Consider the following 13,072-nt stretch of genomic DNA (forward strand, 5'->3'; position numbering starts at 1 on the left):
TGCACTACTTTAAAAAAAAAAATTTTTTAAAAAATCTTGCTTGAAGAATCTTTTTCTAACACCTAACTTTACCACTTCCTTGCTCTAACGTAGGCAAAGAGAATGACTGGGGTTAGAGGGAAGGGAGGTGATATTTAACAGCTTTGCTGTGGTGCTCTTTGCCGCCTCCTGCTGGGCAGGAGTGATATTCCCAATAGTAATTAGATGATCCGTGGACTCATTGTGTCATTAGAAAGAAATTGATAATAGGAGTAAATTAAAAAGTTGCATGTTCTATCTGTATCATGAAAAATATGTGGTTTCAGTGTCCCTTTAAAAAAAGGGACATTGTACACTAGATTTTTCTTTGAATAAATGTTTCGTAAATCCAGTTATATAGTCCATCTGGGAGTGTTTTTGTAACAATGTATAGCTTTGCTTTTTTTTTTAATTTTTTTTTATTACATTGTGTCAATTTTCAGACTGCTAACGAAGCCTCACTGTGTCAGATGTATACATGCTTTTACAGGCTCTTGATTTTCCTCTTTGTGTTAACTGTCTTTTCATATGCAGAGAAGGGGTGAGGGTCTGCTCTTTCTGCTTTCCCAGCCCCTTTCACTGGAAGTACCAGCCTAACCTCATCAACAGTGCTAAACTGGGAGCTTCTAGTAAGTTTTTAAAAGGTTTTATACTGAATTTTTAGATCAGTATCTGTGCATATTCTTTATAGTAGTGTCTATTACAGGCAGCTATATGAAAATGTGTGTACTGACCTGTTTTTTCTATAAAAACATGGTTGCAGTAGTATTTTATCACATCTACAATCAAAATTAAACTTTCATTATTCAGATAGAGCATGCCATTTTAAACAACTTTCCATTAACAAAATGTGCACAGTCTTTTATATTTAAACTTTGAGTCACCAGCTCTTACTGAGCATGTGCAAGAATAAGTGAGTATGCATTTGTGAATGGCTGATGGCTGTCACATGGTACAGGGGGAGTGGAAAAAAGACAACTTAAAATTGTCAGAAAAAAAATAAAAATCTACTACTCATTTGAAGTTTAGACTAAGTGCTATTGCATTGTCTAGTTATCTTCCATTTGTTGATTATGCAAATCTACTGTGTTGACTGGTCCTTTAAAACCACCACTAGTAAGCAGTTTGTTTTAAATCATACTTCCAATCTTCTAGGAAAATAAATACATCTTTTTAAAAAAAAAGAAACAAACAAAAAAAAAAAAAACAGAATTTATGCTTACCTGATAAATTACTTTCTCCAACGGTGTGTCCGGTCCACGGCGTCATCCTTACTTGTGGGATATTCTCTTCCCCAACAGGAAATGGCAAAGAGTCCCAGCAAAGCTGGTCACATGATCCCTCCTAGGCTCCGCCCACCCCAGTCATTCGACCGACGGACAGGAGGAAATATATATAGGAGAAACCATATGATACCGTGGTGACTGTAGTTAGAGAAAATAATTCATCAGACCTGATTAAAAAACCAGGGCGGGCCGTGGACCGGACACACCGTTGGAGAAAGTAATTTATCAGGTAAGCATAAATTCTGTTTTCTCCAACATTGGTGTGTCCGGTCCACGGCGTCATCCTTACTTGTGGGATATTCTCTTCCCCAACAGGAAATGGCAAAGAGTCCCAGCAAAGCTGGTCACATGATCCCTCCTAGGCTCCGCCCACCCCAGTCATTCTCTTTGCCGTTGCACAGGCAACATCTCCACGGAGATGGTTAAGAGTTTTTTGTAGTTTTATTCTTCTATCAAGTGTTTATTTTAAAATAGTGCTGGTATGTACTATTTACTCTGAAACAGAAAAGGATGAAGATTTCTGTTTGTAAGAGGAAGATGATTTTTAGCAGACAGTAACTAAAATCGATTGCTGTTTCCACACAGGACTGTTGAGATGAAGTAACTTCAGTTGGGGGAAACAGTTAGCAGTCTTTTCTGCTTAAGGTATGACTAGCCATATTTCTAACAAGACCATGTAATGCTGGAAGGCTGTCATTTCCCCTCATGGGGACCGGTAAGCCATTTTCTTAGTTAAACATAAAAGAATAAAGGGCTTCAAAAAGGGCTTAAAAACTGGTAGACATTTTTCTGGGCTAAAACAATTGCTTTACTAGGCATATTATGCAGATTCTAACTAATTATTGGTATTATAATCTTGGGGAACGTTTAGAAAAACGGCAGGCACTGTGTTGGACACCTTTTTCAGATGGGGGCCTTTCTAGTTATAGACAGAGCCTCATTCTGGGACTGTATAGGGGTTAAATGTAAAAACGGCTTCGGTTCCGTTAATTTAAGGGTTAAAGCTCTGAAATTTGGTGTGCAATACTTTTAATGCTTTAAGACACTGGTGAAATTTTGGTGAATTTTGAACAATTCCTTCATACTTTTTCACATATTCAGTAATAAAGTGTTTTCAGTTTGAAATTTAAAGTGACAGTAACGGTTTTATTTTAAAACGTTTTTTGTGCTTTGTTGACAAGTTTAAGCCTGTTTAACAAAAAGGTATGCCGGGCCTTTCCCACTCTTTATTTACTATGTCCGCCACCCGCTTGGGTATAGGAAAAGCGTCGGGGGGCACCGGAACCTCTAGGAACTTGTCCATCTTACATAATTTCTCTGGAATGACCAAATTGTCACAATCATCCAGAGTAGATAACACCTCCTTAAGCAGTGCGCGGAGATGTTCTAATTTAAATTTAAATGTCACAACATCAGGTTCAGCTTGATGAGAAATTTTTCCTGAATCTGAGATTTCTCCATCAGACAAAACCTCCCTCATGGCCCCTTGAGATTGGTGTGAGGGTATGTCAGAACAGTTATCATCAGCGTCCTCTTGCTCTTCAGTGTTTAAAACAGAGCAATCGCACTTTCTCTGATAAGTAGGCATTTTGGATAAAAGATTTGCTATGGAGTTATCCATTACAGCCGTTAATTGTTGCATGGTAATAAGTATTGGCGCACTAGATGTACTAGGGGCCTCCTGTGTGGGCATAACTGGTGTAGACACAGTAGGGGATGATGTAGTATCATGTTTACTCCCCTCATTTGAGGAATCATCTTGGGCAATATCATTATCTGTTGCATTACTGTCCTTACTTTGTTTGGACACTATGGCACAATTATCACATAAATTTAAATGGGGAGACACATTGGCTTTCATACATATAGAACATAGCTTATCTGATGGTACAGACATGTTAAACAGGCTTAAACTTGTCAACAAAGCACAAAAAACGTTTTAAAATAAAACCGTTACTGTCACTTTAAATTTCAAACTGAAAACACTTTATTACTGAATATGTGAAAAAGTATGAAGGAATTGTTCAAAATTCACCAAAATTTCACCACAGTGTCTTAAAGCATTAAAAGTATTGCACACCAAATTTCAGAGCTTTAACCCTTAAATTAACGGAACCGAAGCCGTTTTTACATTTAACCCCTATACAGTCCCAGAATGAGGCTCTGTCTATAACTAGAAAGGCCCCCATCTGAAAAAGGTGTCCAACACAGTGCCTGCCGTTTTTCTAAACGTTCCCCAAGATTATAATACCAATAATTAGTTAGAATCTGCATAATATGCCTAGTAAAGCAATTGTTTTAGCCCAGAAAAATGTCTACCAGTTTTTAAGCCCTTTTTGAAGCCCTTTATTCTTTTATGTTTAACTAAGAAAATGGCTTACCGGTCCCCATGAGGGGAAATGACAGCCTTCCAGCATTACATGGTCTTGTTAGAAATATGGCTAGTCATACCTTAAGCAGAAAAGACTGCTAACTGTTTCCCCCAACTGAAGTTACTTCATCTCAACAGTCCTGTGTGGAAACAGCAATCGATTTTAGTTACTGTCTGCTAAAAATCATCTTCCTCTTACAAACAGAAATCTTCATCCTTTTCTGTTTCAGAGTAAATAGTACATACCAGCACTATTTTAAAATAAACACTTGATAGAAGAATAAAACTACAAAAAACTCTTAACCATCTCCGTGGAGATGTTGCCTGTGCAACGGCAAAGAGAATGACTGGGGTGGGCGGAGCCTAGGAGGGATCATGTGACCAGCTTTGCTGGGACTCTTTGCCATTTCCTGTTGGGGAAGAGAATATCCCACAAGTAAGGATGACGCCGTGGACCGGACACACCAATGTTGGAGAAAAAAAGTTTTATAGACAAGCTGAAGTGCCAGATTGGGGGGTGATTATATAATTATATAAATATATTATATATTCTTTCTATACTGTTATTTAATGCAATTTCTTGTGTTATAAATAAACACTAAAAAAATAAAAATTTGCATGAAAATAGCCTTATATAGAGAACATTTTCTGCCAACTGTAGAAAGAATGATCAAAAAAGGAAATAGATAGGGCCAATGGAACCTTTGGAGTCAAAATGTAGCAAGTGTTATGCCCTGCCCCCTTTAGCCTAGGATGCAGATTAGTCTTATTTTGTAAATTGGCTTCTATAGTGAACAAAAAGATCACTCAAAAAAGTGTGTGACTAAGCTATGTGCAATATGTAGCATGTAATATACTATGTATTAACTATAGTAGCGTTGTGACCAACACCATCTTGAGAGTAATTTCAGCATCAATTTGCTAATTAGAAACAAAAACAGTGTCACGTAATTAACACAACTTATCTTCCTTGCTAACAATTTGCCTTCCCTCTAGCAAACAGCAATTTATTTCTCTGTTGTATAATGGTCACATAATGGGTATAGTAATTGTCCACAAGTCTTGCTGTATTGCTTCTTAACCCATTCATGCTAGGGGGGCAAGTGCTTAGAACAAAAAGTTCTGATGTAAACACTTGCTGGAAAATTGAAATTAAGATATTTCAAGGCCAGGATTGGATTATGGGGGACTGCGTACGCTGCTAGGCATGCCCCAGTCAGAATTTTCACTAACTAAAAAAAGAGGAGGCTGCAGTACGCCATATAAGATAGGACGTTCCATGCTGTCCTAACTGCGTTAAAGGCCAGGGCTGTTAGAATGGCATGGAATGTCCCAACTGTGTGAAGGGGTTAAAAGGAACAACAAACATCTTGAGATTTTAACAAAATGCAATATACTTTTATTATTAAAGGGACACTGAACCCAATTTTTTTCTTTCGTGATTCAGATAGAGCATGACATTTTAGGCAGCTTTCCAATTTACTCCTATTATCAAATTTTCTTCATTCTCTTAATATCTTTATTTTAAATGCAAGAATGTAAGTTTAGATGCCGACCCATTTTTGCTGAACAACCTGGGTTGTACTTGCCGATTGGTGGATAAATGTATCCACCAATAAAAAAGTGCTGTCCAGGGTTCTGAACCAAATAAAAAGCTTAGATGCCTTCTTTTTCAAATAAAGATAGCAAGAGAACAAAGAAAAATAGGAGTAAATTAGAAGGTTGCTTAAAATTGAATGCTCTATCTGAATCACGAAAGAAAAAAAAAATTGGGTTCAGTGTCCCTTTAACTTTGCTGAGGTGCTTACCTGCCTGACTAACACTGGAGATTATAGGCTGTTAGATGATCCGGACTCAAGCTATTTATTCTGGAGAAAAGTCCGCAATACGGCCAAAAACTAAGATGAAGTCTTCCGTTTCACAGAACACTGGAACTATGAGGGGAATGTTGCCCCTTTTAAAGGGATAGGGAATTCAGAATTAAACTTGCATGATTCAGATAGAGCATGTTATTTTAAGACACGTAAAAAGGGACATAAATATGTACTGTACTTTAATTACAGTACCTGCAAATTTATACTGCAGTGCCTCGCCATTAACCCTTTCTTTCTAGTTTCTAACACACACACTTCCTTTTATGGCTTTATCTATTGTTTTGGTAGAACACAATAGTGAATAGTGATCATCTGCTGGAGCTTGCTTAGAAGCGGTGCACTCAGTTAAAAATACAATGCCTGTGTCTAAACACTGATAAGGGGGGGGGGTGGAGCAGACAGCATGGTTTTGTAACTAATTGTTGAAAATTATTTTAAAATACTTGCCAGCAATTTTAAACAATTTTTAAATACAAACTATTTTTACTTAATTACCCCTTTTGGGATATGCACAGATCTAAACATGGTTTTATGGCATTTTAAATTTACTTATTTTCAACTGTATTTTGTTCTCTTGGTATCTATTGTTAAAAATAAAAATAAAAAATAAAAATGAATATGTACATATCCTACACTAGTGTCCAGCTGACTAGATGTGTTCAGATGGCTCTCAGAAGTGCATTGCTACTCCGCCAGCAAAGGATATCAATGCAATTAAGCAGATTTGATAAAAGAAGTAAATTGGAAAGTTATTTAAAATTGTGTTTTCCATCTTAATTTCTGAAAGAAAGACAAAATGGGGTTTCATATCCCTCTAATGTAATTTAGCTGTGAACATTGTGCTTTTTTTTTTTTTTTTTAATTCTCAGACACAGAAACGTACACTGCAGACTAACCCAGCTACATATCTTTCCCTAATTGGATTCAGCTGATAAGGGCAAACAATTAGCGTTATACTTACTTACTTAATGACGGTAGCTAGCCTTGTCTGCCAACGCAAGCTCAAATTTTCTCCTCCAAATAAGGCAAGTGGTTGGTAGAGTTTGGCTGTTGAAAAACAACTGCAGACGACAAGATGTTAATTTGCTTTAAAAATGTTAATACTCGGCTGATGTTATTCTTTAACAAAAACAGATTTTTATGGTTTGTTACTACAATGTGTTTAATGTCCCTTTAAGTTTCATTAAAGAACTTTTCAAGGTCTAATATCAAATGGCAAACATAATAAAAGTAAAAAAAAAAAAAAAAGGGAATATTTATGACTTTTATTAGAGTCTATAATGGTGTAAAAGCTCATTCTACTTAATGGAAGGTTTAGTTAACAAATAAACCTCAAAACATACAAATGACAAACCTGTGCTTTTATGTATGAACCAATCTGTTAAATGTTGCAATAAATCAGTGGGAGTGGCACTAAACACAGGTGTATATGATGTTTATGCATCAAGTGTCTCACCCAAAAAGCAACTGAACTGCCGCACTCCTCCAAAGCAGAGATACCATTCTTTATCTGCAGAAGGTCTCAGGTATTGCCACTAATCAAGCAAATACATTATGTATAGGAGTGGTGATAAACAGTGATATACAGAATACACCACTTACATAACCTGTTTAGTGTCAATCTTCCATAAAAACAATGGCCAATATCTTTGAGTAATTCATAGTATCCTGTAGATCAGGGTCTCTACCTTTTTATAGCAAGTACCCCTTCAGGCACACATTTTTGTCTTCACTACCCCCAAATGTAACATGTAAATAAGTTTGTTTTAAAAAACAAACAAACTACCGCTTACTCATTCCAAGAAAGATCACTCACCAATTATACAACATCGGCCAGGGTGCCAGACAATTAATATAAAATACAGACAAGGAGACCCTCACTGGTCCTTTTAAAGTGGTAGCTTTAATATGCTTAAAGGGATATGAAACATTTTTTTCCCCTTTCAGGATTCAGACAGAGCATGCAATTTTAAGCAACTTTCTAATTTACGCCCATTATCAATTTTTTCTTCATTCTCTTGATATATTTGAAAGAGCAGAACAGAAATGTAAGCTTAGGAACCGGCCCATTTTTGGTTCAGTGGATAGCGCTTGCTGGGTGCTGAACCAAAAATGGGACAGCTCCTTAGCTTAGATTCCTGCTTTTTCAAATAAAGATAGCAAGAGATCAAAGAAAATTCATAATAGGAGTAAATTAGAAAGTTGCACGCTCTATCTGAATCATGAAAGAATTTGGGTTTAGTATCCCATTAACTGCAGTTGAGAACTAAGGAGTTATTAAACTTATGGGAATTTGCAATTACTCTTTGGATAATTTGCACTGGGAAGATCTGGGGGAATAGAGTTGCATTTATTTAAAATGGGGGGTTACAAACTGGTTGGCACCTGACAGCTCATCACAACAAACAGCCTATCGATACTATTTATTGAGCACAAGTACTAAATTGGTTGCTAAATAGTAGTGGCCCTATTCTCTACTTGTCAATATAACATAGCTGCTGTAAAATGCTGCAGCGCTATTTAAAGCGACATAATACCCATATGCTAAATCACTTGAAAGTGATGCAGTATAACTGTAAAAAGCGGACAGGAAAATATCACCGAACATCTATGTAAAAAAAGGAAGATATTTTACCTCACAATTTCCTTAGCTCACCATAGTTAAAGGGACACTGAACCCAAATTTTTTATTTTGTGATTCAGATAGAGCATGCAATTTTAAGCAACTTTCTAATTTACTCCTATTATCAATATTTCTTCATTCTCTTGGTATCTTTATTTGAAAAGCAAGAATGTAAGTTTAGATGCCGCCCATTTTTGGTGAACAACCACCTAGGTTGTCCTTGCTGATTGGTGGATGAATTTATCCACCAATCAAAAACTGCTGTCCAGAGTTTTGAACCCCAAAAAAGTTTAGATGCCTTCTTTTTCAAATAAAGATAGCAAGAGAACGAAGAAAAATTGATAATAGGAGTAAATTAGAAAGTTGCTTAAAATTGCCTGCTCTATCTAAATCACTAGAGAGAGGAAAAAAAATTGGGTTCAGTGTGGTGTAAATAGTTATTTTAGTTACTGCCCAGCTGCAGGAAAAAACTAAACAAAAAAAACAAAAACAAATAAATAGCTGCCAATCAGCATCAGCAGTGCTGAGGTCATGAACTGTTTACTGTGATCTCATGAGATTTCATAGTAAACTTAATAGGGAAATAATGTGTGCATGAGGCACAGTCCCTTGCAAGTCCCGGGACAGTTTTTGTAAAAAGTTACCATTACAAACAATTTTTTTTTTTTTTTTTAAAGCAATACAGTGTAAACCTATCTTGCAAAGTGTTCTAAAATCACATCTTGGCAGCTATGTGGTTAACCATTTTAATTTGGCACTTTAAAAACTTGTTAACCTCTAGGTTTCCATGCAAGACATTAACCTTTTAACGCCATTATGCCGTTCTATTCCATCCTAATTACACTGGGCTTTAAAGCCGTTATGATGGAATAGAACGTCATAGCCAACGGATGTCCTGAAGCCTACTGTGCTTCTCAGATTTGATCGCGGTCTGGAGGGCGTTCCTCGGGTTATAGGGGCGCCCCCAGACCCGATCCAATAATTGAAATCTCACGATCATGTGCACGATTTCAGTTTGTCTACATCGGAACAGTTGTTCCGATGTAGACACTTTAACCCTGCCAGGAAAGGGTTAATGCATTAATTGGTAATGCAAAGCTGCCATGTCACCACAACAAAGTGACATGCCGTTTGAGGTCTGTTCTTCACAAAAAGAATGAGGGAATTTTTTTTATAAATTTATTTATTTTTTAAAAGGGAGGACATTATGTAGATATCTTCCTGTGTGATAACACATACTCAAGTCTATTAAAAACTCGTCATCTTAAAGTCACAAAAGGTTCTTACAAAAACTAGATTTCATAAACTGTAACTATTTTATTTTTAATATACAGAATCAGTTTTCCAGATTCAAATTTTAAATATTTTTTTGTGATCAGCGTACACTTAAAAAAAAAAAAAAAAAAAAATTGGAAAAAAGAAGGGAGTGAAGAACATAGGGTGCAAACCAAACCTGTATTTTACCAACATGGCAGATATTTTTTTTGGTTCAGGTAAATGTAGAAAATAAAGAATATCAAAATAAAATCCATATCATATTCAAACTTCTAAGTGTGTTGCAATAGAATTGAAGGGATACAAAAACCCAAACCAGTAGCCACCAATAAACAAGCGCTATCCAGGGTGCTGAACCTAAAATGGGCCAGCTCCTAAGCTTTACATTCCTGCTTTTAAAATGATAGCAAGAGAACAAAGAAAAATTGTTAATAAGAGTAAATTATAAAGTTGCATGCTCTATCTGAATCATGAAACACAGAATATGGGTTTAGTATCCTTTTGACATTTCTTTCATATATAAGAGAAATGATGTGCCCCTTTAAGAACAGTAGTCAATTTCTCTAATAAAATACCTCAAAGCTATAAATTAAAAAAGTGTGTGTATAAAAAAATATATATATATATATTTTATTTATACCAATGTATCACTTAAAATAAATAAGTGGAATGTAGGATTCGCAGCATTCTAAGCAAATAGGGGTTTTACATTTCTCAAGGAACAAACAGAGCTTATATAGGGACATCATCGACCCTTAACTTGTAATTAAAAGTGAACATCCCATTAAAAGATAGTTATTTAGGAGGGAACGGATTAACCATTGACAGAGGGAAGATGGCTGGGAGGATTTTTTTCAGCTAGTGATGTCATTTCCCTGCAGGAAACAGGAGCAGAAGGTGCGGGGCGCAAACAGTAACTACTCGCACCAAAACACCATCCGCACTAGAAGCACGGCGGGCTGGGAAGTAAAATAAAGTCTACCAGGCAGTGACCAGACATTGATTGTCCGCGGATTACAAGTTACACAAATCATCTCTTGTAAGAAAAATTAGATTCCATATAAAAATCGGTGCAACAAATATAAGTCATAGGAACAAAAACGTACATGTCAGCCACAGAAGAAAATAAACCGAATTACAAGGTATGCAGCGAACAGTATAGTAAGGGGTTTAATTCACAAAGTTAAATACAATCGAAAAAAAACAATCAAGCACCAGAATTACTAATGACAAAGATATATTACAAGTTCCCTCTGTTCTGTCTGGATTTTTATATAAAACAAATTTACACCTACCTTTAGATGCAGAGCTGTGGGGTTAGTACGTATACCTTATCTTTTAACATAAAGAGAGGCAGCAATCCGTTTCTAAGGAGGAAAACTCCCACTGTACCACAGGTGTGAATCAAATTGGAAATCCCCTCCCCTGGCTGACTTGTATGAATATAACTATGGAGCCGCCCCTTCCTGAGACAGGTGTGAATCTGACACTTTAATAATAATTTCCACTGCCAGACAGGTGCAATAGTAACACTACAAAACGGCCTCTGATGTGTGACAGGTGTGAATGCAAAATGCTTCAACAGTTCTGCTAGAGGTACTTTAATTACATCTTTTCACTTACAAGACCATTTAACTTTCTAAGAAAAAGGCAAATGGGAATCTTTTTCTATAAATAGGGAACATTCTTTGTCATTGATAACATAATAACTATTGTATTTAGTAGGTAGTAATGTATTGATTTGAATAAACCCTATCAGCCAAATGTAACACAAACACTACTCAGTCATTATCATAACAACAATGTACAATGATTGTTTTACACTTTAATGGTGCAAATAAGGCTGATAAAGCATTTATCATATCTCAATACTCATTAGAGCTTTACTTATTTAACCCCATCTTCTTCATTTCACACCTCATCCTCTCTGATATAGTAGCTGCACACAGTCAAATAAATCTCATCTCACAGTCACATTCAATTTAGCACCTTAACCCCTTCACTACTGGAAATGTTAGAGATAAACTTGTTCAACATACAGAATATTTTTTTTTATCATTTTTGTTTTTGCTCCACTTAACAGAATAGAGCCTTGGTTATTTTTTAATTTACCTATCATGTTTACTAATCAGCTGATTATTTCACCTGTACTCTAGTTCAGATATCCTCAAAATCTGGCCTGTTAGGGAGGCCTGAGGACAGATTTGAAAACCAGTGATCTAGGCCCATTTCAGTATATTTCATGCCACCATTTCACTGCCAAATGCAATCATATTAAAAAAAAAGTTAAGATTTTGTAGTTTTTCACAAACTTTTGGTTTCTCACTTAAACAATTTACATACCGCTTGTGCAGTCATAACACAAATTGTTGTAAAAGCTTCTCTGGAATCCCCTTTGTTCAGAAATAGCAGACGCATGGCATTGCCATTGTTTTTGGTAATTCAAAGGCTGCTAATTGCATACCACACTTCTGAAATTTCCGGCAGTGAAGGGGTTAATTAGTTAGCTGGAAAGGGTAAAATTATTGTACTGTAGGTATTACCCTCCCACCTGATACCTCCCTGATCCCTCCCTAACAGCTCTCTAACCATCCCCCCTCCCAATGGTCACCACCACCACCTTAGGTATTGGCAGTTGTCTGCCAGTACCCAGTTAACATAACTTTTTAAAATTTTAATTATTTATTAATATTTAGTTTTTCTGTAGTAAGGGGTGTCCCCCCCTCTAATAAATCCCTTTGTCACAGTGTAGGGACCCATTCCTTCCTCTCTCCTAATCATATTTTCTGCAGCGTAAGGTAACCTTCCCCTACCACCCCCTTGCTACGATGGGCCACCCACCTGCCTCCTTCCTTCCTCCAACACCACTAATGGCACCTCCGTAGCAGATACAGACAGTGACACTGTCTTTTCCACTGTCTGTATTGACGATCTGGCTTCATATGGTAAAAGGAGCACAATTAGTTCTCCCTTACCATATGAAGGTAGATGCCTTCTGATCCCAGCTGCAGTCTCCGGTGTCAAAGCTGACATAGGACTGCAGCATACGGCACACTGTTTGAAGTTGGTTCTATGTCAACACAGTACGTGGAGCAAAGTACTATGTGACGTAAGGACAGAAAAGTCTAGAATAAACTTTCAGACAGTTCATGTAATTTTGAACACATTTCCAATTAATTTACTTGTGTTATCAAATTTACTTTGTACTCTTGGTATCCTTTGTTGAAGAGCATACAGCACAGTGTTTGAAGTAGGTTCAATGTCAACACAGTACGTGGAGCAAAGTACTATGTGACGTAGTACCTATGTCCATTTGGCGCAAGGACAGAAAAGTGTAGATTAAACTTTCAGACAGTTCATGTAATTTTGAACACATTTCCAATTTATTTGTGTTATCAAATTTACTTTGTACTCTTGGTATCCTTTGTTGAAGCGTAAACCTAGATAGGCTCAGCAGCAGCAATACTCTACCAGGAGCTAGTTGAGCTCATTGGGTAAGCCAATGACAAGAGGCATATATGTGCAGTAACCAATCACCACCTAGTTCTGAGTAGTGCATTGTTGCTCATGAGCCTACCTAAGTATGCTTTTCAAAAGGTACTATGAGAACAAAGCAAATTTAGTA

The 13,072-nt window shown here is 36.6% G+C and overlaps 1 protein-coding gene across 2 annotated transcripts in view; it reads right to left on the reverse strand.

Moving 5' to 3' along the window:
* LOC128650029 (uncharacterized) overlaps nt 1-10,992 on the reverse strand; it is a 43,206-nt gene extending 32,214 nt beyond the window's left edge. The window contains exons 1-2 of one of the 2 annotated variants that reach the window (XM_053703683.1): nt 10,743-10,992; nt 6,515-6,610 (exon numbers count right to left, since the gene is read on the reverse strand). The gene's annotated coding sequence lies outside the window, so the exon portion shown is untranslated. Of the gene's footprint in view, nt 1-6,510; nt 6,611-10,742 lie in introns of both variants that reach the window. The other variant, XM_053703682.1, reaches the window with a different exon arrangement.
* Nucleotides 10,993-13,072: the final 2,080 nt, after the last annotated feature.

This window comes from Bombina bombina, chromosome 2 (genome assembly GCF_027579735.1).
Source record: "Bombina bombina isolate aBomBom1 chromosome 2, aBomBom1.pri, whole genome shotgun sequence".
Classification (NCBI taxonomy): domain Eukaryota; kingdom Metazoa; phylum Chordata; class Amphibia; order Anura; family Bombinatoridae; genus Bombina; species Bombina bombina.